Below are 21781 nucleotides of genomic sequence, written 5' to 3'. Positions count from 1 at the left end.
GCACGGGACGGAGGACGCGGTGTGCATGTGCGGCATCAGATAGAGAGATGCCTTATTTATGCACGCTTGTTCTCCTTAGCTGACCTGGAAGAACTGAGAACTGAGTCCTGTTTTAGGAAGTTGAAGTGGAATGGGGCAAGGTGTTGCATGCTTGTAGTCCCAGCATGTGGTTTGGTGGACTACTCAATGAGCCACTGCTGGGGTGGTGGTGGTTGTTGAATTTGAAGCATCAAATTGATGGCATTATTTAGCCTTGTCTAATGTGAAGTGTTTTTTTATCAGCTCTGTCATGGGCAGAGTGTTACTCTTTGGTTGTAGCTCCATTAGTGGTGTCTGGGCCTCCTAGCATTTGCGTTTTCTGCCCATGTTGCAGTAGCCGACAGGTTATTGTGGGGACCAGGGTTCTCCAGCCAGTCATTTCTGAGGTGCTTTTTGGTGTCTCCAGAAGTACTGATAAACAGATAATACTTCATCTAGTTGATTCTGAGGTGCTTTAGGGGAGAAGGGGGAACCCCACATGTGAGAACAAGAATGGATGTCCAAGGTCCTTCCCATGCTACTTGGGTATTGGAAGACAAACAACAATACCGGACAGGAGGAAACCAGGGCAGCTACCAGAGCTAGCTTCCCTTTGATTCCGTGCTGGTCCATTAGACTTCAAGGTGAAACTCATTTTTACCTTTGCGGGGGAGATCATGCAGGTAAGTACAGTGACAGCAGCATGGATACTCTGGTGACATCTCAGAGCTGGCATTGCACATGCTGCCACTGCCCTCTGAGCAGTATCTTAGCGAATGGCTAGAGTGCTGGGCAGCTCAGGACCAATCAAAGCACAATCCTCTCTCAGGAAACATTAGCTTCAGTTGATAACTCTCAGAGAAACTGGGACAGTTCCCAGGCCGCTCCTCATTTGCCGGGATAAACAATAGCTTAGTAAAACTTGGTTGAAGGCAGAGGTAATAAAATTCACTGTTCTAATTATGTCCTCTTAGCAGGGTTATTTTACATTTTATGTATTTAACCCTGCAGATGGTGCCTTAACTAGATATTTGTGTTTATCATTAACTAAATTAAATACTTTTTTTCCCCAGTAATGGTGTTTGTTTTGCTTAGTGTTCATCACGACTTTTGACAAACATGGGTATTTATAGTCTCAGGCATGTTGGCTTTTTTCTTTCTTTTTTTTTAAGGATTTATTTCATTTAATTGTGTGTGTGTGTGTGTGTGTGTGTTTGTGTGTTTGTGTGTGTGTCTTTTCGTCTATGTGGATTGGAGGCTAGTCCTTGGATCCCCTGGAATTAGAGTTGTAGATGGTGTGAGCCATCTAATTGGGTACTGGGAACTGAGTTCGGGTTCTCTGCAAGAGTTACAAGTGCTTTTGAACACTGAGAGTCATTTCTCTGGTCTCCGACCAGTTAGTTTATAGCAAATTATTTTAAATTGTTCATAGTAATCAAATTTAGTAGCCTTATTTTTATTCGGTTATTCAGAGTGTGTTTGTGTGTGTGTGTGTGTGTGTGTGTGTGTGTGTGTGTTTGTGTTTTAGCTCTCTGTGCTGGGGAGTAGAGTCAGGGTTCCATACATGCTAAGCACTCTACCACTATGCCATAGTTCTAGACCCCATATTTTGACAACAGTCTTATCTTTTATTGTATTATCTATAGGAACATTTTCTCTACTTTTGGGGACAAATTCTCATTCATTGCTATTTCAGTGTCTCTCCTTAGGCCAGCATTAATTTCTGTTGGGGTCGATTCTTTGAGCCAAGGTTGTATGCATGTAGGTACTTACAAAATGTACCCCAGGGTATGCTGCATTGACCAAGTGAGTGTTGACCATTCTTGTTTGTGTAACTGTCAGGTTATTTGAATCAAGCAGTATTATCTTAGCTTCCTGTACACTGTTGAATAAGGTTGAATAAGGAGTTAGGCTGCATTAATCATTTGCTTTTTGTTTGATGAGATTTTTGAGACTCCTTTGTTTGTGTGTACTTGATAATGTCATGTTTAATGCAGAGAGCAGATTGATGCACTTTCTGTAAAAACAGCATGCAAAACCCAAATCTAATCTAGGAGCATAGTGAAATCCTGTGGTTTGTGTGTGTGTGTGTGTGTGTGTGTGTGTGTGTGTGTGTTTGTGATTTTAAGAAAGTGAGTTGTGGTTTGCATTGTGTTAGACTTTCAGCAAGTGTGTGATAGCTGCCACAGGCGGAGAACTGAAGCACTGAAACCTGGCCCTTTCATTTTCAAAGGCGTCATAGAATGCTGAGTGGGGTGGGTGCGAAGGGTGGGTATGTGTCCATGAGGCTTCATGTATAACTGACACCTCACTCTATGGGTGGAGATCTTGCCTTCACCAGCTTTCTGACTTTGGCGAGTTGCTTAACACCATGTACGTCATCTGCAAAATTGACAATGATTATGCAAGCAGTATGTGCCTGATGGATTGTTCTGGGGACTCTGAAGGTTAGTATATGGGAAGTGCTGAAAACAGTGCCTGGCATGTATGACAGATGAGTAATACTGGAGTAGGTAGGTGTGCTTTGTGTGTTACAGGGAATCTCCTGTAATCAGTTTCTATTCTCTGTAAATGCATCTGTGATATTTGTAGGGTGACTTTCACAACGAGTGCTATTCTAGGTCTGAGGGCATGCAAAAATAATGAAAGGTATGGTTTCTGCTTGGGAAGCTCAAACCTTTTAAAAACAAGCACCCAAGCTGGCTGGTTGGCTGCTGGTAGCGCATGCCTTTAATTCCAGTACTGGGGAGGCAGAGGCAGGTGAATCTTAGTATAAAGCTAGCCTGGTCTACAAAGCAAGTTTCAGTACAGTCAGGATGGGTATATAGAGAAACCCTGTCTTGAAAAAACAAAACAAAACAAAACCCCCACCCAAATGGTATGAACAGTGAAGGTGTTGCTGCAGTGTGTACATAGAAAGCTCCCAAGTCTTCTGCAGTGCACACATGGAGGATTAAGAAATATGAAATGAGTGTTAGCCTAGAGGACAAAGGGTAAAGTTCCACCATGGGAACTTCCAGCTTCGCATTTCTCAGAACCAGTGTCTTTGTGAGTCGTGTTTTCGTGCAGGACTGCTGATTCATTTTAGATGAACCCAGCTCTCTCTTTTAATCTGTAGCTGTTCCTCTTTTCATGAAGCTAAGTGTCCTATCCTTACATCTTCTCTCTCTTGGTCAGTTCCCTTTAGTAAGCCTTGTGCACTGTAGATGGAAGTTTCTGTCCTGCCAGGTCCCACAGCTGTTCAGTCCCAAATAAACACACAATGGCTTATGTCAATTATAAACTGTTTGGCCTATTGCTCAGACTTATTACTAACTACTTCTTACAACTTAAAATAATCCATGATTCTTAACTGTGTTTAGCCACGTGCCTTGGTACCTTTTCTCAGTAAGGCATTCTCATCTTGCTTCCTTTGCGTCTGGCTGGAGACTGCATCTCTGCCTTCTTTCTTCCCAGAATTCTCTTAGTCTGGAAGCCCCGACTAGCCTGGCTACTGGCCAGTCAGTGTTTTTTATTTTTTATTTTGCTTTGTTTTTGTTTTTCAAGACAGGGTTTCACCGTGTAGCTTTGGCTGTTCTGGAACTTGCTCTGTAGACCAGGCTGGTCTTGAACTCACAGAGATCCGCCTACCTCTGCCTCCCAATCAGTGTTTTATTAAACCAATAGGAGTGACAAATCTTTACAGTGTACAAGAGCATTCTCTCACAGCAGTGCACTTGCTGATTCTGAAATGTTCTGGAAAATCCTGCCTATCACCTCCACCTTTCTCAGGACTGTCCCTTCCCTCAGGTCTGCAGAGTTACTTCCCAGAACCTTGTCCAGCCACATAAACCAAAGCCAGCCTGTTGCACCTGGTTGTTTCTTGGGTGTAGGGTGGGTTCAGTCTGCACACAAGCTTTGCACAAACTGTGAGTATAAATACTATCTCCATTTTCTTGTGTTATTTTTCTTTGGTTTTCTGTCAAGTCCTCCTACCTGTCTCCCTCCCAGAGAGCTCGCACAGCCAAAGCTGTGTATTTCAGCTGGCCATGGTCATGCGCACCTGTGATTTTAGCATCCAGTTGTGCAGGAGGATCAAGCCAGAGGCAGGCTAGGCCACATAACAATTCCAAGACAAAGAAGTGCCCCTCCTGCCAGCTCCTTTCCCTTACCTTCTCCTTACTTCCCCTTTCCTCTCCCCATGTCTTGCATTTAAGACAGGTTCAAGGACCTGAGTTACCCTGCCTCGCTCAGTAGGGCAATGGTTCCTGGAAGACCCTTTCAGTTTGCCATTGGGGCTCAGGCAAGAGGTGTTAGGACATGCGTAGACAGCAGAGCCTTTAGACTGACCATGGCCAGCTGCTGTGACATTTATTTATTCGTGGCTCCAGGTCATCCTTGGCACAGATGACCCTTTCTCACAACCAAATAAGGCTGGCACTTGATAGCTCCTGGGATGATGCTTCTTCATCTGGGTGGATGTTGACTTTAGAGCTTCTAGGTGAGGCTGATGTTGCTGAATTTTATGGAAAACTTTTGAGTAGAAGTATCAAAAGTTTCAAACCCGATGCTATGTGCCAGATTACGGGCCAGTGATGAGTTTATGAGGTCCACAGCAAAAAGCTTTCTTAGTGAATTTGGGGTTTGACAATGGAGCAAATTGACTTCATGTTTCTTTTTGCCATGAAACACTGGTACGTCAGCAGCTTTCAAACTAGTTGAGTTTTCATATGGTTGTGTAACATATGAGGATGTTACAGGAAGTCTTTTGCTGTGTATTCTTATACAACCCAGAAGAAAACACATTAATTCAGTTGTTCAGCTGCTTTTGAGAATCTTGTGGGCTGGGGAGATGGCTCACTTGTACAATAGAGAAGCTTGCTGCTAAGCCTGTCTGACTCTGAGACCCACAAGACAGAACTGACTGCTGCACATTTTACTTTGACCTCCACATGCCCACCATGGCCCCTACACACCTGTGCGTGTACACACACACACGCTCGTGGACACGCTCGCGGACAAACTATAAATAAATTAATGTACAAACACCATTTTGTACACAGCAAAAGGAGTGGAGGCCAGGTGGGTAGCTGCTTGGTGTGCTGCTTGTGGTCTTTGAGGATTTGTATCAGAGCTCTGAATCTTACGATCTTGCGTCAGCGGTAGGAACTTTCTAGACATTGTGGTCTGCATCTATGATGTGAGGCAGTGGTAGTCTGTGCTGTGGAGTAGTGGTCTGCTTGCTCTCAAGCTGTGGATATTGTTTAGTTTAGAAGGGGTTGGAACATGATTCTTAATCTCTAATTAAATGTGCTAAACTTCTCGGAGACATGGACATTTTAGGAGTTTTCTCTTCCATTCCACAGTGTGAATTAAGGCCTTACTACTTGCCAGAGACTGCTTTGGGGTCTGGAGATGGAACTGTCAATAAAGCAAGTACCCACCCTCCAGAACTCACATTTGAAAGTGAGGAGGTGGGGCATACCAAGGAAGTACACAGGAAGCAACATTGCTATTCCATAGCTATAGAATGGAATTAGGACCCAGGGACCAGGGTCAGCACAGCCGTTTGCCCGCATGGCTGCGTATGGTGGTGATCACTGCTCTGCTGAATGGAGCATGTCTAGACTCAGGGAATGTGTGTTCTAGTAAATAACAAATATGCTAGATTGTTTTTGGCCACATGGGTGCCGTTTGAAGTTTTGGTAATTGATCAGGTCTTCAGATGACTAAATTCAAATAGAAAAGAGAGGAGGGTGGAGACCAAGCCTGGAGTTCAGTCTTAGAGACTGAGTAAAGGAGACTAGCCAGGATTTGCTGGTTGGAGATGGCTTGCAATCAGTCTGTGTTAAACACTAATATGTGTCTTTAAGTTCTGGGAGTGCCTATGCCAAAGTTTACATGCACACCAAATGTTAATAGATGCCTTTTAGACTGGGAACACCATTGCAGCGTGCCCAGCAGTAGAGCTACTCTTTGTGAAGGCGCCATGTCATTCACGACACCCCAAACATGTAGAATGCCAGGTGCGTGGCCTTTGGGTCAACTGGGTGAGTTGAGTGTTGACTAAGGATAAATTTTGTTTGTTAACAGCCTGTTTTTGTCAGTGATATTTATATTTGTTATGTTATTAAAATGATATATAATTTGCTTTAAATTAGTGTTATTTTTCCACAGAAATATGCTAAATATAAAAAAACCTCATCAAATAAGTTCTCCAAAAATTCCATTAAGATGTGTTCAGTCATGTTGTATGAACATTTTATGGCAAATAGACATTGGTAAAGGTTGTCAGCTTGCTTCTTCCAGTCTGCGTTTGTATGTCTTGCTCATGGGAGAGGAAGCTGGAAGGTCTGATGGTGTTTCCAGAGGACTTACTCATGGATAAGCTTGGCCTTTCAGATAAAAGCTGAGTGCATGAGTGTGCAGCATCCTGACATCTAAAGAAATGTACAAGATACACCCGAGGTCCTGGTTATGGCCTCTGCCTAAGCAGAACCTTTCATTCTCACAATGAACTATCCATATTCATTTGTTGAAGTGCATTTTTTACATGCACTGTGTAAAGAATAATCTGGGTATGTCCAAAAACTTTAAAAACATCCTTTTCTTTCATTTTATACCTGCCCCTCCCTCTCTCCTTCCTTCATTCCTTCTCTCCTTCCTACTTCCTTAAGATTACATTCAACAATGTTTGTCACTTTAAAGATGATTTAAGTGTGTAAATGTTTGCCTGCATATATGTCTGTGCACCAAGTTCATGCAATGCACATGAAGGCCAGAAGAGGCTGATAGATCCCCAGGAACTGGAGTTAAGAACAGTTGTAAGCTGCCATGTGGGTGCTGGGAAATGAACCCAGGTCCTCTGGAAGAGCAGCCAGTGCTCTTGACTGCAGAGCTGTCTCTTTGGCCCTGTTTATCACCTCTTAGAATAAAAATTTCATCGCATCTATATTAATAGTACAGAATAGCTAATTTGTCACCTATACATGTAGGGGAATGTCAGTCATGCTGAGAAGCATCAGTTTTTGATGTTTGAAGAACATTAAATGATACAGAAAGGTACATGCTTTGTGATGCTAAAGTACATAACATACAACTTATGTGCATGTTGTGATCCCGGTTCTTCAAAACAGCTTTCAGATCATATGTTGTACTTATTTTATTTTTGTTTTTGTTATTTATTTGAGTCAGGGTCTCTCTGTGTAGCCCCACTTGGCCTGGAACTTACTATGCGGACCAAGCTGGCTCTGAATTACTGAGATTCACCAGCCTTTGCCTTTGAGTGCAGGGATTCAAGGCTTGAATGTTGTGATTAAAGGCATGGGCTATACCTGACTGTGGCACCTATTTTAAATGTTCTAATTGCCACTTTAATTTAAATGGGTATTACTTTTATAATGACATCAGTGTCTTTGTTACACTAATGGGTGGTTGAAAACTTTAAAAAGAGGCCTTTGAATTTGATTGTTGTAGAAGATTGAGCTTAGAATGGCTAATCAAAACAACAAGAATAAAAACAAACAAATTATTCTTTTAGCCTTTGTAATTTGTAATTAAATATGTAAAGAAAATTACTTTTTAAAATTAAATGTACATACAAAACATTATTTTTGATCTGTATTATAAAGGTATTATAACTTATAATGTATATATTAGATATTTCTAAATTTAAAAGTAAAGTTTTTTCTTTTTACCAAATTCTTATTGGACATTTATAGTGGTTATTGATGGTCATAATAACCAAGAGAAATGGAGTGAAGTAGAAATATGTGCACTGTAGAAGTAGACGTCCCCAAATGACTTGTGTGTCCCCAGTTTTCTGATTCACATTTTCCTGTTCTTTCTGTTCTTGTTAACTTCCGGGCTTCTTATAGCAAGGTAGGTATGGAGAGAAGATGGCAGGAGTTGTCACCTGGTGGTAGTCTGTCATAGAGATGGGGTAATTGCGGGAGCTTCCTAAAGAAGACTTTGACAGCGCTGGGGAGACGGCTCTGCAGCGAGAGTGAGGGGAGGGGAAGAAGCTTGAGAACAGAAATCCTATCAGAGCTGGTTTCCAGAATGATTTGGATAAGCTTCCAGCTGTAGTGGGAAACAAGAGGACCTGGACTAACACAGGTGCGCCTCCACCTCAGCACAGACCAAGGGCAATGAAGCGTGGCTCTTGAGGGCTTAGCCCAGCGCACTGCTCTGCTGCCCACATGCGCATCGCCAATAGCCAAAGGCCTGGCAGAGATCAGCAGAAAGGACAGGTCTTCTGAATTCAGGCCGTGCTTTGTGTCATGGAAGTCAAATTGTCATGGGCCAGGAGATGACTTTTTTAATATTAAAATGGCACCTCCTCAGCCTGTGCCCGAAGACAGGGGTTGCAGGTGGAGCACACTCCCTGGCAAGTGTGTGGGACTGTCCCGTCCAGTGCAGAAGGACTCTGATTCCCCGGTTGCATTTGCCCACTGTGATATGCCACCCACACAGCTCCCTATACAGATTTGAAGAGTATGTTAACTAGTTTTAATTAAAACTACAAAGGAGGACCGTGGAGTGAGCATAAAGTTGATAATGCAAACACAAATGAGCTGTAAAAATTTGGCAGGGCTGAGCCTTCTCCCAGGGTAAGCTTATATGAAGCATGGAGTTAACCAGGGAGTGAGTTCTGCCTAAGAAAATCCAGTGCTGGGCCTGGAGAGGCAGCTCAGCAGTTACCCTGCAGAGGATCTGAGTTCAGTCACATGTGGGACAGCTCACACTCCAGGGACCAACACCTCTGGCTCTGCAGGCACCTGCACGTACCTCCTTTCCCTCCCCACTAAGTCTTTCCCCTCCTCCTCTTTTTTTAAAAAAATTAATATTTATTTATCTATTTATTTATTGAAAAAGGACATCCAGTTAGCTTAGACATATAGACCTGTGGTAAAGTAGTTTGCTTTCTAATTTTTCCTTCTTATCTTTTTACTGATTTTACTGTTAGGATGGGAGGAAGACACAACCTTTAAGGACCAGACTCTAAAAAGCCCCAGCCCTGCATCCAGTAGGCCTGGAGAGGGGCCTCTTTGGAGAGTGGTGTAGTTCGGCTTGCCTTGTTCTAGTCCAGGCGGGACTGTTAACTACTCACATGTCTCTGTGCAGTTCTTAAGCCAGGTCCTCACTAAGAAGCAGCCATTCCTAATGTTTGTGACTAAACTATTGCCATAGAATTTGTGAGAATAGTGTTATGGGGAAGCTTAGTGTGTCCTGCCTCCCTGATCTTGTTCTTGGTGGGAGCACTGGAAACGTGAAAGTGGTCACTTCAAAAGGTAGATTTTCCTCAGAGAATTAAAAAGGAGCCCAATAGCCGTGTTAGAAGAGGAAGCTAGGAGCATCCTCATGGTCTGTAGGTTTTGGTATTGGAAACTTTTGGGAGAGAGAACAATGGGAGAAAAATTAGGTTACTTATAGCTTCTCCATTACAATAAAAATTTTATTAAAAATGCTTTGCATAGTAACACATCTGTGGCTATTTCCTGCAGGTGCATGGTGTATATGTGTGATGCACTTGAAAAGGCCACAGAACAGACTGAAGGCAAGCTGAGACAGTTCCTGTGCCACCCTTTTACTGGTCGTTACTGGTTTTGCCTGAAAAAGTAAAAAAGATAATTCAGTAATTGGTACTTTATAGAAGTGGTAGGCGAATAATATTTTGGCAGACTGCAGAGAGCTGTTTTAGGAACCAGTTTTAGAAGCCAACTCCCAATGTAGAATGGGAATTGGTTTCTGTTCCACCTTGGAGATAGCATGGTGAGCTTGGGCATCCGTGTGGCTCCATGTTGAGGACGGGGAGTTGTATAAAGTCCGTGGGGGACACAGGTGGATGACTTCTAGTGAACAGTGCTGGATGTCTCTGAGCCCCTGCATGTGGGTTCCTGCTTGTAGCGTCAGTCCAAGGCCAGAGCCGGGTCCATGGCTACTGTGGAGCCTGTTGACAGTCGGATGCTTGTTATTCAGCAGCCGGATTTTGTGGGCGAGCAGCTGGCTTTGTAGAGAAATGATCTGAAGATACCTGTTAAAGTATTTCATAAGTTACCTTGCTCCAGGAACGCTTTGTTAGTACATTTTCCATTAACCTAGAATTGGTTTCAGTGGCAAAACACAGTACAGTGTTTGTATCAGTTCATTTGATATGTTTCATGTTGGTTTCAAAAAAATGAACATGAAATATAGTTGTTCTTTTTCTTTGATGCATAGTCCGTGAATTACATGTGTGATTGTGGAATAGTCTTTGACCCTCCCCGGCTCCAAGTCTGTGGGTGTCCATTTCCTGTCCCGCAGCAGCCACTGCTGATCCCATTTTCTTCCCTGTACTTTCCCTTTAGGAGGGTTCATTGTGTGGATCAGTGTGAGAAGCAGCTTTCTTTTGTTCTTAACGCCTGAGAGTCCCCTGAGTGGTGAGGTTGCTGGCTTCTCCCACTGTTGGATCCCCATTGTCATGTGCTGAGGGGTGCTCATCCAGCAGCCCACTGAGGGGCATTTGGGGTGTTGCAGTTTTTGAGTTTAACAAATCAGTTTATTATGAACATTTGTGCATAAGTCTTTCTATAGAGCTATACTTCTTCATTTCTATTGGATAATTGCCCAGAAGTGGGATTATCAGACTATACCGTTGGTATACAGTTTATTATTGAAGATGAATTCTTATATATTGCTCAGGTTGGCCTCATCTTTTTGACTGAAGTGATTCTCCTCTCTCTTCTTCCCGCATAGTTTGGAAATAGGTATGTGTACCATTTTTACCTGCATTTAACACTTCAGGACCTTGCACACACACCTTGTTTTCCAGAGTGGCCGCACCATTGTGCATATTCATTCACATCACAGCGTGCATGAGCTCCAGCCACTCGGCATCCTCATTGGCATGTGGCCTCACCAGAGTGTTGCCATTTAGCTGTGTTAGTGGACATGTAATGATGTCTTAGTTCCCCGAGGGCTGATGGGTGGACAGTTTGCTTCACAGTCTGCTTGCTGTTTGTATATGTCCTTTGCTGTAAAGTGTGTCATTGTATTTCCTTTGCCCAGTTTATGATTAATTTGTTACATTTCTTGTTGAGTTTTCAGAAAACTTCTTTAAAATTTTTTTTATCTATGGTGTTTGTGCATGTGTACATGGGCATGTATGCTGTGTTTGGTGGGGAAGGTGTCCTGTGTGTCACAGCTAACATGTGGAGGTCATAGGACAAGAATGTAGGGTTGGCGTTCTCGTGCCACCTTTCGCTGGGGCTGGCTCACCAGAGGACTTTTAAAAACAAGTCCTGAGTGCTTTATTGTATATGATTTGCATATTTTTTTTCTAGTGTTTAATTTATTTTTTCATACTCTTTTTTTTTTTTTGTGAGCCAGAAAATAACTTTATTTGTTCTAGGGAGCTGGCCAAAGTGCTCTCAGAACTTCTGAAACTGTTTCTTGGCACCAGCAGCCTTAGTGACCTTGAGCACACTGAAACGCACAGTCCTGCCTAGGGGCCTGCCCTCTCCCACAGCGACAGTGTCGCCGATCTGTGCATCCCTGAAGCGGGGACACGTGCACAGACATGCTCTTGTGGCGTTTCTCAAAGCAATTGTACTTTCGGATGTAATGAAGGTAGTCCCGGCGGATGACAATGGTCCTCTGCATCTTCATCTTGGTCATGACACCGGACAGGATCCGACCTCGGATGGAGACGTTGCCAGTGAACGGTCATTTCTTGTCAATGTAGGTGCCCTCGATGGCCTCCTTAGGTGTCTTGAAGCCTAGACTGATGTTTTTGTAGTACCGAGGGGGTTTTTCCTTGCCAGTTTCTCCAAGCAGATCATGCTTCTTGTTTTGAAAGATTGTGGGCTGCTTTTGGTGAGCTCGTTTGGTCTGAATGTCTGCCATCTTCCTGGCAGCCTGAGGAAAAGAGAGCTACATACTCTTTTTTAGGGGGTTGGGTGGGCTTTGGTTTTTTGAAACAGGGTCTCACTATGTAGCTCTGGCTGTCATGGAACTCACTGTAGACCAGGCTTACCTTGAATTTACAGAGAACCACCTACCCCTGCCTCCCAAATGCTGGGATTAAAGTCATGTTTATATTATAAAAGTACAGTACAGTCACACCCAGTTATATTTTTGCATATTCTTAATAGTACCTTTTTGTTTTTGAGAGAGGAAGTTTGAAGAAGTATGATTTGTTACCCCCTCCCCCCTTTTTTAAGACTTGTTTTGGGGATAAATGTCCAGAAAATTCTTTGGGTTATTATTGCAAGGTTATGAAATTTTGCCTTTATGTTTTCTTCGGGAACATTTACAGTTTTACAGCTTACAACTTGGTATAAATAATGATTTACTTCGGTTTTAATGCTGACATAAGATCAAGGTTCCTTTTTCCTTAGTCAGTGTCTGAGGACTGCTTGGCTGTTTGTTGAGAAGGTAGTTTTTCTCTTGAATTGCCTTTGAATCTGACTTTTGTTGTTGTCACTCTGACAAAATGCCTATGTAAAGCAATGTCAGGACAGGAAGGGCTCTTTGAGAGGATGCAGCGTCCTGTGGTGCAGAAGGCTTGGGGCACTGCAGAGTCTCCCACCCTCACCTGGGGAACAGGCTGCACAACGTAGACAGAAAGTAGGCCTTGGCTCTATAACCTCAGGGCCCACCTTCCTCAGTTACCCACTTGCTCCAGTGAGGCAAGGTTCCACAACATTCCAAAGAAGTGATGCCAGGTGGGGGCCAAGTGTTCAAATCTGTGAGCCTATAGGGAGGGACGTTTTTCAGTCTACAGTGGTAATCTCCAGGACAGTCAGTTGACTAGGGGCTTCCCTGGTCTCTTTCCCAGCCTCCAGTATGGAGCTTTAAAATGGGACTGGTTGTTTCTTGTGACTGCTCAAGGAAGGGGAGGACAAGGAAGAAAGCCAGCCGTGGTTTGCTCCTGTGAGGTATCAGAAGGTTCCTGTTTCTCAGAGCTGTAAGTAACCCTGATTGCTCCTGCCTGCCACACTGTGAGAGTGCTTCATCCTGGGAAGGGAAGGGAGAAAATAAAAGAAAGACAATGGTCCATGGAGATTCCTTCCTTAGCTTCCCCTAGCTAGAGCTCGGAGGGTTTGGATTGCTCTCTCTGGCCTCCTGTCTGGGTCAGGCCTTATGTCATAACTTCGAGTGTCTACGGGGCAAAATGGGGCCCCTGCTTCTGTGGTGGTCCCTTCACTTTTAGTCTTTGTGTCTGCTGAGCCATTGCAGTGTTTTGCAGAGCCCCCCAAAAGCTGCCTCACAAGCAGTGGTGGCGCACACGTTTAATCCCAGCTCTCAGGAGGCAGAGGTAGGCAGATTTCTGTGAGTTCAAGGCCAGCCTGGTCTACAGAGCAAGTTCCAGGACTGTTAAACAGAGAAACCCCATCTAGGGGGAAAGAGAAAGAAGAAGGTGCCTTGTGAGTTGTATTATGGTTATGGCTGCCCCTGGGGGAGAGAATGGACAGTGTGTGGCTCTTTCATCTTGCCCTAGAATCAAAACCTAGTGTAATTATAAATGCAAAATTTGGAATTGTGTTTGGGCTAAGTTGTAGAGATCCTGAAATACTAGGCAATCTGTGCAGAGTTGTTTCACTTAGACCAAAATAAATAAATTATCTTGGCTGGGTCGATTGGCATTGTACAAGAAATGAACCATGGGTGAAGTTGCCACTCTCGTGAAATTCCATGGTAGGATTCCAGTCTTGTCTTCTTGTTCACGGGGCAGTTTAAGAGAGCTGTTGGAAGACCATTTGAGAATGCCCATTCTCATCTGACTTGTGCAGAAGTCTGTCTGGATTGCTGCGTCCTTTGTCCTTTCCTCACCTCGGCACATTAAGAGCGGCTTGGCTTCTGATACTTAAATATTTAGTTGAGTCACATCTGTGCCGTGAGTTGATTGTTGTCTTTCTAACCCCCTTTGTCTAAGCTAAAACGAGGATTTGAGAACACGGGGAGATCTAGAAAGGAGAGTGTATGGACGAGCCCCTCATTCTCTAAGGACCTTTAAAAGTCATGGAATATTATTATCCTCACAGCTGGTGAAAAACAAATACAGTTCAGTGGATTCCTAGTAGAAGCAGCTCCATGGTCTAGAAATTAACCAATTTATTTTAGGTTATTGTCTATCAGTAGAAAGCCATTAAAAATTAGTATGGAGGGAATTTTATGTAGTTGATCATTAGTCTCTTGAATTCAATCTCAGGAGGCCACATTAATAGAGTCACAGCAGGGTATAAGAACAGATAGCTAGGAAGGCCTAATATAAAGTAATTAAGAGTAACTCACTTGGCATTTAAATGATAGAAAATGAGAGTAAAGCATACAGATGGAAGGTGGCTGTCCATGCTGCACTATCTTTAGAGATAGCACATGGTAATTAGTTGCATTCCCATTGTTTGCTATGCTTTTGTTATTTAAGACTAATTGTAGGAACATTTGTGGAACACAAGTCACCTTCATGTGCCAAGTGCCTTACATGGTTTGTCCCATGACATGTTGACAATAATCCGCTGAGGCTGGCTTGATGAGTGGGGAGCAAGTGTCATAAAAGAGGTCAGTGTGTGGGATTCCCGTCACATTGTCTGACTCTAGACACTTCGCCCTTACCTGGTTAACCTAATATTTCCCAGTTGATAACTGATGGTAGAATGCTGGCTTAGTGTGCTGGCTAGATTGTGTCACTTGAGACAAGCTCAAGTCACTTGGGAAAAGGGACTCTCAATTGAGAAGATGTCACTGCATAAGGTTCACATATAGGAAAGCCTCTCAGGAGTTTCCTTGATAAATGATTGATGTGGGAGGTCCCAGCCCATTGTGGGCGGTGCCACCCCTGTGCAGGTGGTCCAGAGTTGTGTAAGAAAAGCTGAGAAAACCATGAGGAGCAAATCAGTAAGCAGCACTCCGCCACAGCTTCTCCTTCAGTTCTTACCCTTACTTCTTGAGTGACATACTGGGACCTGAGAGGTGTACAATGGAATAAACCCTTTCCTCCCAAGTCGCTCCTGTTCTGGTGTTTATCATAGCAATAGAGACCCCACCTAAGACACTGTCCATGTACAAGGGTGGGTTTGATACCCAGCACAACAAATGAACTAACAAACCTCCATGAAAAAAATCCAGACCACACAGAACCTTCTGGAAAATCTACTGCCATTGAATTGAGTTAAATTCTGATAAGAGAAGAAATTGTAAAGATCAGATTAAATATTAAGTATTAATTGTGCATTAAAATATAGCTGAGGTGTATTGTGACTATGTATGTCAAAGCTGGGAAAGATAAGTGTTGGATTTAATGATTATTCATTTTGAACCAGACCAGGGTGGGGAGGAAAGCCTGTTTTAGGATTTATTATCCTGAGAGCATTTGTTCTGCCAGTTTGTCCCATGTGTGCTTGAGGTGCGTCATCAAAAGTACCTCTTCAGTGGCATTGGCTGAAGTGAGTCTCATTAATCCAGTGCCAGGGGATCAAGTCCAAAGGAAGACTTAGATAGGACTAGGTTCAGGAAGAGAGGAATTTGCTTGTTTCCATAGGAACAACTTAGAGTCCTGATGGGGTTAACCTTTTAGCCCCTCCAGATGGTGTGATAGAGAGGATCCTTGTTCGGGTTTAGGAGAGATGGATCCTCCTCTGCATCCTTTTCCCTCTCTCCCAGTTAATGGCAATCAGAGATTTATACTTGTAAGAGAGTAGGACCCTGCAGGAATTGAGGAATGGTGCTAATGTCCTGTGCAGACGGATATTTGTGCCTGGAGGCTCATGTTTATACAATCTTTCTTTGTGAATCTCCAGGCAGCAGCCAACACAGAACCATCCCAGACAACTTGTGTGGTATTTTTCCCTTTGAGGAACACAATGTTGGCTGAGCACAGAAAAGATGTTTTCACTGTGTGCACAGAACAAACGACTGTTAGAGTTGTTGGCCAAGGACATACCATGGTGTTTGGAGGCAAAACTCTTAAAAGTGGTCAAAATTTAAAGACTATTACAATTAATTATAATTAATTTTGGGATAGGGTCTTATCCAGTAATCCAGACTGACTTTGAAATCAATATGTAGTCCAGACTAGCTTTGAGCTCACAGCTATTCTCTTGCCTCAGCCTCTCATATGCTGGGATTGAAGATAGGAACCTGAAATATTCTTCACGTAAGCCTAAATATTTCTTTTAGATAGGCATCGTGTAAAGACTGGTGAGTAGTTTTGTTTACACAACAGTTGATTATGAAAAGCATTTGAGTGTGAAGCTGGTCGTTTGGATCATGCTCTGTGGTATTTTAGGATGCAGTTGCCGTGGTTCTTAGTGAAAATGCCTCCCAGTTCACTGTTTGCAGCATTTGTGCTTTGTGCAGATTTATAAATGGACAGTTTGATTCTGTTTCTGCTGAAGTCATGGGTGACTACTGGGGGATTGCTTTTATGTAGAACTCTGGATGTCAAAGAAGCTAGCAATTGCACTGGTAATAGCTAGAGAGGATCCTGAGACCGGCGTTCTGCTTCTGTGGCCTTATTTGGCTTTCCAGGACTCTGGGTTAGTAACCTGCCCCATCGCTTATTTTCCACATCATCACCAGAATTTCTGAATGTATGGCTAGCTGTGTTCATTTCTGAGGCTTCTCACAATTCATAGGTCATGTACATGGTTTCAAATCCTGTGGTGGGAACCTTCCTAGTCTGGACAGCCATTGTATGTCACCTTGGGGCCTCTGGAGTTCTGCCCCATTCTCAGATGAGGGACTTGTGCTATCCTTCTCTGGGCACCGCAGGCCCTGTATAGAAACTTGTGTCTCAGTGTTTGGCAGTGTAGTACAGACTCGGTGCTGAAGTAGCCATTCGAGGCACTGCAATTTCAAGGCAGGAGCTGGGAGCTCTTCTGTTACCCAGAAATTGTGTGTTTATATCAATTTGTTTTTTAAATGCTTTTTACATTATCTTTGACATGCAATTACTAGTTAAATACTCAGTCTTTTTAGTTATAAGCATCAAACTAACAACTACAGTATGCACTTCTTTGTCAAATTATTTGATCATCTGTAGGTTAGCTTTGATTTTCCAGCAGTTGCAGGCTGGGGATGGCCACATTCTTCACTTGTCCTTCAGGACCTGGGGCTGGCAGGACAGGAAGGGCAGTCTGCACACAGCCCTGTCTGGGTGTGCAGGGATGAGAATCTTAGTTTGAATCTGGGTGTGTGGTACAGCTCAGCGGAACACTTTGCTGCCCTGTTGCTTTGCTCTTCCTGTGTGATAGGACTTCCTCGCAGCAGGAGGCCTCGATGGCTGACTTGTTAGAGTGCAGCAGTTTGGAAACTGTGAGGAATGGTGTGTGTGTGTGTGTGTGTGTGTGTGTGTGTGTGTGTGTGTAGATAGAAGTGGAAATAGAATTGTTTCTGTTAGCATCCACTTGGATTTTATTCATACTTAGACAAGTCTGTACATTGAGTTAAAGTGGAGTGTTTCTGACTTTCCTTTTCTTCAGTCTGTGAATGTCTGGTTCTGCTCATGATCTCTAGGAATTATGATGCTACAGGCATAAGCAATGTTGGGATGCTTGGTTCTTGGGGGAGTAAGCAATAGAACAGGGGTATTTCTGCAGAAACAAATGAAAACCATGTTTTACTATGTCAGATGAGTTGCTCTAAAGTAGGCATAGCTTTTAATACAGGGATACGGAGTGGAGCTAAGAATGTTGTCGCATTTAAATCTCTGATTGTGAGATAAAATAGTGGCAACCAAGTTTACACGCTCGACCCCAAACTTGACCCTTACCTAACCTCTGCCTGGCTTGTAAACCAGGAAGAGGCCTTGTGTAACTAGCTTGTGTTAGCATGCTGTTGATGTTTAACCATCCTCTCCCCTGTGCCCTGCCTATCTGGCCTCTCTCCAGGGATCCGTGGCACTCTCCTACCCTCTGGCTTCCAGATTGGATCACTTGTTTCTTGCCTACAGAAGACACCATTAAAGCATACTGTAATTTCAAAGGCTAAGACTCATACATGGATATGTGACAGAGAAAGACCCAATCAGGAACTAGGTGCTAGTGCTGCTTCTGTGTTGCCAAGCATCCTGAGCACTTTTAACTCTTCTTCAGTACCTGCAGTGAAGCTTGTGTGTGACGAGCGGGAACATGTATCCATTTGCACAGGGCTTGAGTTGTATAAATTAAATGTCTGTTGGGAAACTGTTTAGGGGTGGTGGTTCTACCAGGTCTAGAGAGGGACTCTGGCTGCCAGCATCCCTAGAGTGAGGACATAGTTGGAGCTCCAGCCTGGATGTCTGCAAAACCAGGACCAGGACTGGGGCTGGAAGGGCCTCTCTGAACGTCTTGCCCATTTACTTGAAATTCCTTGACCATCCCTGACTTGAGAGGATCCAAAATGTAATGCTTGAGTGGGCATGTAGCCAGCCCAAATAAAATCTTACTTCTATTACAAAAGGAGAGGGGAAGCCAGACTTGAAATGTTGACTCTCTGCCATCATACACAAACTTATTTTTAAGCCATGAATCTGCCCAACAATCTTTCCAAAATTTAGAGGGAACTAATGTTATTTAGGGAATTAGATTTTTTTCTATTCCAATCCCCTTCTTTCTTTTTTTTTTCGACAGTCTCTCTATGTAGACCTGGCTGGCCTAGAAATCACAGAGTCCTGCCTGCCTCTGCTTCCTAAAGTGCCAGGATTAAAGGTGTGCACCCCTTTACCCAATGATTTAGGGAATTAAAAAAAACATTTTAACTTCGGGAGGTTTCCCCCAGCTCATTTCTGTCCTTTTGTAAAAAATGTTAATGTACATTTATTTTTCACTAATCAGATCTTGGTTAAAATGGTATTGGCGAGCTAGACTTAGAGTAAAATTGATATGAGGTGTGACAGGTTCCATCATGCTTTGGGAGCAGAGGTGCATATAGAAGTGATCCTGCTGAGCCTCCTGCAGTAAATGCGGTCCCTGCCCCCTGCACTGCAGCAGGCGTGTGCACAGGCTCTGGCACCGTTGATCAGCACTGTCGTCTGTATGGTCTCTAGAATTTCTGCCTGGTAAGTCCTCTGGAAGGGAAGGTCTGCTGGGCCCCCAGCTTTCTCTCTTCCTCTCTCAGTCCTTTTGCTGTGGTGCTGTCTTTCACCAGGTTGCTTCCTTGCCACTGGCCCCATGGGCTGGCGCTTGCTGTTAGAGTGTTCTCTGACCTCTGTTTAGTGCATCTCAGAGAAGAAGCAGAGGGTTCACCTGTCTGATGAGCTAGTCCATGAGAGCACTCCAGGCTATGCTTGCTATGACTCAGGAAGCATGTTTTCTTCACACTGTGCTGTAATTAAGTCAGTGCTGTTTGCTTTGGTACAGCCTTGGCATTACTACACTTGGTCAGAGTGGTCCTTGGCAGTTCTCATGTGTGTAGTGCCCATGTGTATAATAATTAGCATGTATATAATGAATAAGTGGATGAGCAGGGAGAGGAGAAAGACTATGGTTTTCTAGTGTCCACTTTGACCCGCTCAGCCCTTAAGGACAGAAGATGCTGGGATCTCAAGAGTCCGTTTTCCACTGTGCTTGTTACACAGAAGGAGCCTGAACCTCATGCATACTGCCTGGCACACTTTGGTGTGGTGGCCTTCATCTTTGACTGGGAGACTGCTCCAGGTTGTTCATCAAATACTTGATTCTTGCTGCCTTCTGTGTTCTGGAGCTGCAAAGTAGAAAGGAGTAGGTGCCTTAAGTGCACTTAAGTGCCTTAAGTTTTCCCAGAATCAGGGAGGGGATACCCATGCATACCCCATCCTCAGTGTTTAAGTGTTGAAGTGATTGATCAAGAGTTAGGGCAGAGGAGGTCTTTAGGCCTTGTGTCCTTCTTAAAAACATTACATTTCCTTTCTGGCAAGTAAGCACTGATCCTTCAGCCTGTTCTCTGTGAACAGTAGGCATGGCTGTAAGACCCCTTGGGAGGCAGTGCTGAGGTCTTACAGCAGGCATAGTGCGCAGGCTCCAGGCTGCTTTTCATGTTGACATCAGCATTAGGGGATTGTGTGGCGTAGGCTACCACAGCATCTGTATATTCCAAGGTGGAAGGAGCAAAGGATAGACTCTGAGCAGTTGTTCCCTTTATGCCATCTTTCCTAAGACAGCTTGTTTTTACCAGCCAGAGCTTAAGTGTTGACTCATGTAGCTTCAAGGGAAGCTCCAACAGGTTGTTACAAAGTCATGTGTCTTGCTTCCTGTGGACGAGCTGATAGTTCACTTGGCAACTAAAGGAAGTGGAGCGTGGGTACTGGATAAACAGTAAGTAGCCTCAGACACTCTGCTCACTAAATGTTGGTGAATGACTATGTGAATGAGTGTGCGAAGAGTGAGCAAACTAGTCACTGTAGAGTCCAAGCATTTGGTACCGATGCTGTGTTATGGTCTAAGAGTTTTGCCTTTTTTTGATTTTGCACCGCTGGGAATGAAACTGTAAGTGTTCACCAATTAGCTACATTTTCAGCCCTCTCCTTATGACATGGGATTTCCTTGTAGCTCAGGTTGGTTTGAATCCCAAGCTCTTCCTGTTCCAGCCTCTTCTGTGTTGGGATTATATGTGAGTGCCACTAATTTGGCACTCCATGGTTTTTGAGTCTTGAAATCAGGGTGCTCTTTTAGGTACCTGAAAAACAAAATAGCTGGACTTGCTCTGTCCTCTGAATCATGTTAGCATATCTTTAAATCCATAGATTAGGCCAGACTTACAGGTTGAGAGACAATGGGCTTCTTAATGTGCACACATAGTTCTGATATTTTTTGTTTCATCAATGACTGGTCAGATTTATCTAAATAGTTTTACTGAGTTACTGTTATTTTGGTTTCTAGGAGTCAATGTATAATTTATCTTCTGTATTTATGGATTTTGTTTAGAGATGTGTTTTTTTTTTCTCACCTCTGTTCTGTGGGGACTTTGCTAACTTGTATATTGAAGTCAGTATACTTGTACTATTGGAAAAAGAGCTTCATGAAACGGTTGGTACAGGTCTATAATCCTAACATTTGATGGGTAAAGCAGGGACATGGTGAGTTCTCAGCCAGTCTGGGCTGCATAGGGAGAGCCAGTCTCTTTGGGTCTCTTTAAATAAGATTAAAGAAAAGTTATTCTCAGGACTTTTAAGGCTTTGAAGGCCATAATTACTTAGCAGATGTATAATAGGAAATTCATGGTTCTTCACATCTTCTCACCTCTGAATAGAGGTCACAAGAAAACTGTCTTTATTGTGTGAGAGACTGTTTTGGTCAGGATAGCCCTGTGAACTTATACTCTGGAGAGATCATTTCCTGTGAGGCAACCTAAATAAGTTTTTGTTGGCATACTCTTGGGGTATCCATGTGCCTTGCACAGCACTGAGAGCCACTCATGACTTCATTCTGTTATGCTGAACAATCGGAAATGAGTTTCCCCAAAGCACCCTCAAGTGAAAAAAGGCCCCTTGTGTCTGTGATGTGAAGGGCATTCCAGGACCCCTCCGCTGCAGGATGGCTGTCTTCCCAGCTGCCTCCTTGCCTTGTGGAGGACACCAGTTGCAAAGAGAAGGCTTTGTCTGTTGTATATAAAACCAATGTTGTTTAGGCTTTGCTCAAGCAACTTCAGTTGCTTAAGAGCCCGGCGAGACATTCTTCACCAGTTAATAATTTAAATGAAGGTCAAATTTAGAACCCAACTTATATTAGTTTAAAAATAGCCATTGCCTTAGAAAGCTGATATGGCACATTAGGGGCCTGAGGATCTAATGGATAAATTCAATTACATAGGTCTGTAGTAGACTTTCAAAGGCAGTGGACACTTG

The 21781-nt window shown here is 43.5% G+C and overlaps 1 protein-coding gene and 1 pseudogene across 7 annotated transcripts in view; one reads left to right on the top strand and one right to left on the bottom strand.

The window, feature by feature from the left end:
- Window positions 1–21781, top strand: part of Sipa1l1 (signal induced proliferation associated 1 like 1) — a 280919-nt gene that overhangs the window by 92589 nt on the left and 166549 nt on the right. The window contains exon 1 of one of the 7 annotated variants that reach the window (XM_038335802.1): window positions 2493–2531. The exons of 5 other annotated variants lie outside the window; for them this stretch is intronic. The gene's annotated coding sequence lies outside the window, so the exon portion shown is untranslated. Of the gene's footprint in view, window positions 1–2492; window positions 2532–11614; window positions 11719–21781 lie in introns of those variants that run through there. One more of the 7 variants, XM_038335801.1, reaches the window with a different exon arrangement.
- Window positions 11409–11883, bottom strand: LOC119818449 (annotated as a pseudogene).

Source organism: Arvicola amphibius, chromosome 7 (genome assembly GCF_903992535.2).
Source record: "Arvicola amphibius chromosome 7, mArvAmp1.2, whole genome shotgun sequence".
Lineage (NCBI taxonomy): Eukaryota > Metazoa > Chordata > Mammalia > Rodentia > Cricetidae > Arvicola > Arvicola amphibius.
Note: the sequence above shows the minus strand (reverse complement) of the source record. Positions and strands in the feature narration are given on the sequence as shown.